The following is a 6000-nucleotide window of genomic DNA, read 5'->3' as shown; positions in this document are numbered from 1 at the left end:
ATGAATAAAACCTTCTATGGTCATACACTTAATATATAGGGTTTATTGAATCTCGATCGTAGTGATACACATATTCATAATATTGATGCCAAAAGATGCAAAGTTGATAGTGATAGTGCAACATATTTATGGCACTGCCGTTTAGGTCATATTGGTGTAAAGAGCATGAAGAAACTCCATGCAGATAGACTTTTGGAATCACTTGATTATGAATCATTTGATGCTTGCGAACCATGCCTCATGGGCAAGATGACTAAAACTCCGTTCTCCGGAACAATGGAGCGATCCACTGACTTATTGGAAATAATACATACTGATGTATGCAGTCCGATGAGTGTTGAGGCTCGCGGCGGGTATCGTTAACTTCTAACCTTCACAGATGATTTGAGCTGATATGGGTATATCTACTTAATGAAACACAAGTCTGAAACATTTGAAAAGTTCAAAGAATTTCAGAGTGAAGTGGAGAATCATCGTAACAAGACAAATACAGTTTCTATGATCTGATCGCGGAGGCGAATATTTGAGTTACGAGTTTGGCCTTCATTTAATGTGGAATAGTTTCACAACTCACGCCACCTGGAACACCACAGCGTAATGGTGTGTCCAAACGTCGTAACTGTACTTTATTGGATATGGGGCGATCTATGATGTCTCTTACCGATTTACCACTATCGTTTTGGGGTTATGCATTAGAGACAGCTGCATTCACGTTAAATAGGGCATCGTCTAAATCCGTTGAGATGACACCATATGAACTGTGGTTTGGCAAGAAACCTAAGCTGTCGTTTCTTAAAGTTTGGGGCTACGATGCTTATGTGAAAAAGCTTCAAAACTCAAACCAAAATCGGAGAAATGCGTCTTCATAGGATACCCAAAAGAAACTGTTGGGTACACTTTCTATCGCAGATCCGAAGGCAAGATATTCGTTGCTAAGAATGGATCCTTTCCAGAGAAGGAGTTTCTCTCGAAAGAAGTGAGTGGGAGGAAAGTAGAACTTGATGAGGTAGTTGTACCTTCTCCCGAATTGGAAAATGGTTCATCACAGAAATCACTTCCAGTGATGCCTACACCAATTAGTGAGGAGGTTAATGATGATGATCATGAAACTTCAGATCAAGTTACTACCGAACCTCGTAGGTTAACCAGAGTACGTTCGCACCAAAGTGGTACGGTAATCCTGTTCTGGAAGTCATGTTACTAGACCATGACGAACCTACGAACTATGAGGAAGCGTTGATGAGCCCAGATTCCGTGAAATGGCTTGAGGCCATGAAATCTGAGATGGGATCCACATATAAGAACAAAGTGTGGACTTTGGTGGACTTGCCCGATGATCAGTGAGCCATAGAGAATAAATGGATCTTCAAGAGGGAGACGGATGCCGATGGTAGTGTTACTATCTACAAAGCTCGAATTGCCAAAAAGGTTTTCAACAAGTTGAAGGTGTTGAATACGATGAGATTTTCTCACTCATATCGATCCCTAAGTCTGTCCGAATCATGTTAGCAATTGTCGCATTTTATGAAATCTGGCAAATGGATGTCAAAACTACATTCCTTAATGGATTTATTAAAGAAGAGTTGTATATGATGCAACCAGAAGGTTTTGTCGATTCTAAAGGTGCTACCAAAGTGTGCAAACTCCAGTGATCCATCTATGGACTGGTGCAAGCATCTCGGAGTTGGAATATACGCTTTGATGAGTTGATCAATGCATATAGTTTTATACAGACTTTTGGAGAAGCCTGTATTTACAAGAAAGTGAGTGGGAGCACTACAACCTTTCTGATAAGTATATGTGAATGACATATTGTTGATCGGAAATGATGTAGAATATTCTAGAAAGCATAAAGGAGTGTTTGAAAGGAGTTTTTCAAAAGAAGGACCTCAGTGAAGCTACTTACATATTGGGCATCAAGATCTATAAAGATAGGTCAAGACGCTTGATAAGACTTTCGATGAGTACATACCTTGATAAGATTTTGAAGGAGTTCAAAATGGATCAGTCAAAGAAGGAGTTCTCGCCTGAGTTGTAAGATATGGAGTTGAGTAAGACTCAAAACCCGACCATGGCAGAAGATAGAGAGAGAATGAAAGTTATTCCCTATGCCTCAGCCATAGGTTCTATAAAGTATGCCATGTTGTATACCAGACCTATTGTGTACCTTGCCATGAGTTTGGCAAAGGGGTACAATAGTGATCCAGGAGTAGATCACTGGACAGTGGTCAAAATTATCCTTAGGGGACTAAGGAAATATTTCTCGGTTATGGAGGTGATAAAGAGTTCATCGTAAAGAGTTACGTCGATGCAAGCTTTAACACCGATCTGGATGACTCTGAGTCTCAAGCTGGATACATATTGAAAGTGGGAGCAACTAGCTAGAGTAGCTCGATGCAGAGCATTGTAGACATAGAAATTTGCAAAATACATATGGATCTGAATGTGGCAGACCTGTTGACTAAACTTCTCTCACAAGCAAAACATGATCACACCTTAGTACTCTTTAGGTGTTAATCACATGGCGATGTGAACTAGATTATTGACTCTAGTAAACCCTTTGGGTGTTGGTCACATGGCGATGTGAACTATGGGTGTTAAACACATGGTGATGTGAACTATTGGTGTTAAATCACATGGCGATGTGAACTAGATTATTGACTCTAGTGCAAGTGGAAGACTGAAGGAAATATGCCCTAGAGGCAATAATAAAGTTGTTATTTATATTTCCTTATATCATGATAAATGTTTATTATTCATGCTAGAGTTGTATTAACCGAAAACTTGATACATGTGTGACTACATAGACAAAACAAAGTGTCCCTAGTATGCCTCTACTTGACTAACTCGTCAATCAAAGATGGTTAAGTTTCCTAACCATAGACATGTGTTGTCATTTGATGAACGGGATCACAACATTAGGAGAATGATGTGATGGACAAGACCCATCTGTTAGCTTAGCATTATGATCGTTTAGTTTTATTGCTATTGCTTTCTTCATGACTTACACATATTCCTCTGACTATGAGATTGTGCAACTCCCGAATACCGGAGGAACACCTTGTGTGCTATCAAACGTCACAACGTAACTGGGTGATTATAAAGATGCTCTACAGGTGTCTCCGATGGTGTTTGTTGAGTTGGCGAAGATCAAGATTAGGATTTGTCACTCCATGTATCGGAGAGTTATCTCTGGGCCCTCGGTAATGCACATCACTATAAGCCTTGCAAGCAATGTGACTAATGAGTTGGTTATGGGATGATGCATTATGGAACGAGTAAAGAGACTTGCCAGTAACGAGATTGAACTAGGTATGATGATGCCGGCGATCGAATCTCGGGCAAGTAACATACCGATGATAAAGGGAATAACGTATGTTGTTATGCGGTTTGGCCGATAAAGATCTTCGTAGAATATGTAGGAGCCAATATGAGCATCCAGGTTTCGCTATTGGTTATTGACCGGAGATGTGTCTCGGTCATGTTTACATAGTTCTCGAGCCCGTAGGGTCCGCACGCTTAACGTTCGATGACGATTTGTATTATGAGTTATGTGATTTGATGAGCGAAGTTTGTTCGGAATCCCGGATGAGATCACGGACATGACAAGGAGCCTCGAAATGGTCAAGAGGTAAAGATTCATATATTGGAAGGTTATATTCGGACATCGGAATGGTTCCAAGTGATTCGGATATTTTACCGAAGTACCGATGGGTTATCGGAACCCCCTGGGGGAAGTATTGGGCCTATTTGGCCTTATTGAACGAGAGGAAGAAGGCCACGTGGGGAGGTGCGCGCCTTCCTCTTGCCCAAACCGAATTGGACTAGGGGAGGGGGCGGCCCCCCTCTTTCCTTCTCCCTCTCTCTTCCTTCCCCTTTCCCTCTCCGATGGAAGGAAGGAGGGGACCGAATCCTACTTGGACTCCTAGTCCAAGTAGGACTCCCCTCATGGCACACACCCCTTGGCCGGCCACCTCCTCCTCCCCCTTTATATACGGAGGCGGGGGCACCCCAAAGGCACAACAGACAATCTCTTAGCTGTGTGTGGTGCCCCCCTCCACGGTTCAACACCTCGGTCATATCGTCGTAGTGCTTAGGTGAAGCCCTGCACCGATAACTTCATCATCACCGTCTCCACGCCGTCGTGCTGACGGAACTCTCCCTCGTCCTCAACTGGATCAAGAGCTCGAGGGACGTCATTGTGCTGAACGTGTGCTGAACACAGAGGTGCCATACATTCAGTACTTGGATCGGTTGGATCATGAAGACGTTCGATTACATCAACCGCGTTACTAAACGCTTACGCTTTCGGTCTACGAGGGTACATGGACACACTCTCCCCTCTCGTTGCTATGCATCTCCTAGTTAGACCTTGTGTGATCGTAGGAATTTTTTTCAATTACTACATTCCCTAACAACTGTTTCATAATGTTAGCAAATCAAGTTTTCAGAACACTGTAATACAACCAAAAAATGCATAAGATAATGAGCGTATACAATCTACAAGGTAATGTAGCAATTTCGAGGTTGGGTACTTAATTCGGTTATAAAAGAGGATCAAGGTAGTAACAAGGATTCTTATAATACATTAATAAGAAAAATTTCTGCACTGAAGACAAGATAAACAATTTCCAAAGTGCGTCAAAGCATCATAGAACATTACTGGCAAGATAAATGCACAATACACTCAAGTCATTTAATTAAATTATCAGTAAAGTAGTCACCAAAGTGCTCGGATGAACCGGAACAGAGCCAACATATATCATCCTAGACAAACGCAGTATCAACCATTTACCTTGGTGCTTTAGGGACCGACATGAGGATGCATGTATAAGCGCTTCTTCCGTGCGAATCCCCAGTCAACAAATAGAGAAATTGGAACCCATTCCATCACCAACTGATAAAGAAAGCACGTAAGAATATTGATATTAGACCAACTTGGATCTTCGGTGATTGTCATCCGGTATGGAGAATCGAAGGAGGGTGGGTGCGGAGAGTGGCCCTGTGGATGATGGATGGAGGCGGGGAGAGTGATGCGCAGAGGGATGTGGTCGCTGGAAGGTTGAAAGCGGCGAGGGTCGGGCACGTTCGGTGGAGCCAGTGGTGCGCGGCAACCGGAGGCGGCCCAATCGTGGGCAGCGAACCGAGGAGAGGCATCGAGAGGATAAGGCGCGGTAGGCGCTGGGGTAATGGGGACGATAGCCTCGACCCATCTCTCGACGCCACGTAGATAGAGAGGCGGCGCTGCCGGTGCTGGAGGCTGCCGCTCGGCACCATCTACATCTACGAGAAAGAGAGATGACAAAGCGAGAGGGCGATGCGAGGCTAGGGATTGTAGAGGAGGGTGGGGCCGTGTGATTTGAGTGGATGGTTTTGCCCATGGTTTTCTTGTATGTGGCGGTGGAGACGGTGGTGTCCAGCCATGCAGGCGAGGCGTGGATGGAGACGACGAGACGCAATAGGAAAGGAAGATTTTTTACTGGGATGCAGGGTGTGGGTTGGTTCGCGTCCTCTTTTCCTTTTTAACGGGGGTGGATGCAATTTTGTTCATGAGGGGAGAGATGCGACCACGTATAGATTCCATAACAAACTAATTAGGTCCTTAGTGGGATTTGTTTACAATGCGTTAAGATTTACGTGTCCGTTTTCTTAACAACCCTTTTTTGTTTCCTAATGATAAAGAAATTGCACTGATGGATGGATTGGTTGATTTGCATAATTTAGGAAAGTTAGATTCACAATCTTTTGCATGTTAGGAAAGTACTAATTTGCAAGGAAAGAGTGAAGAGAAAATAAATCGATGGACAAGAAAACCATCGTGGAGGGGTGAGGGGTAGTGGTGGGAGGTGGAACGAAGAAAACCAGACGAAAAAAACCGTATTAGGCTACCAAGTGCTTCATTAGGAGTAGAGATTTGGGATGCTTGAAACGTTAACACATGCCCATTTTATGAAGCTAGCAGTCACCTTGTGGGCAATATGAACATCAAAGAGGAAGATG

This window comes from Triticum urartu, chromosome 7 (genome assembly GCF_003073215.2).
Source record: "Triticum urartu cultivar G1812 chromosome 7, Tu2.1, whole genome shotgun sequence".
NCBI classification, from domain to species: Eukaryota; Viridiplantae; Streptophyta; class Magnoliopsida; order Poales; family Poaceae; genus Triticum; species Triticum urartu.
The sequence above is the reverse complement of the archived record's forward strand: the minus strand, read 5'-3'. Positions refer to the sequence as shown.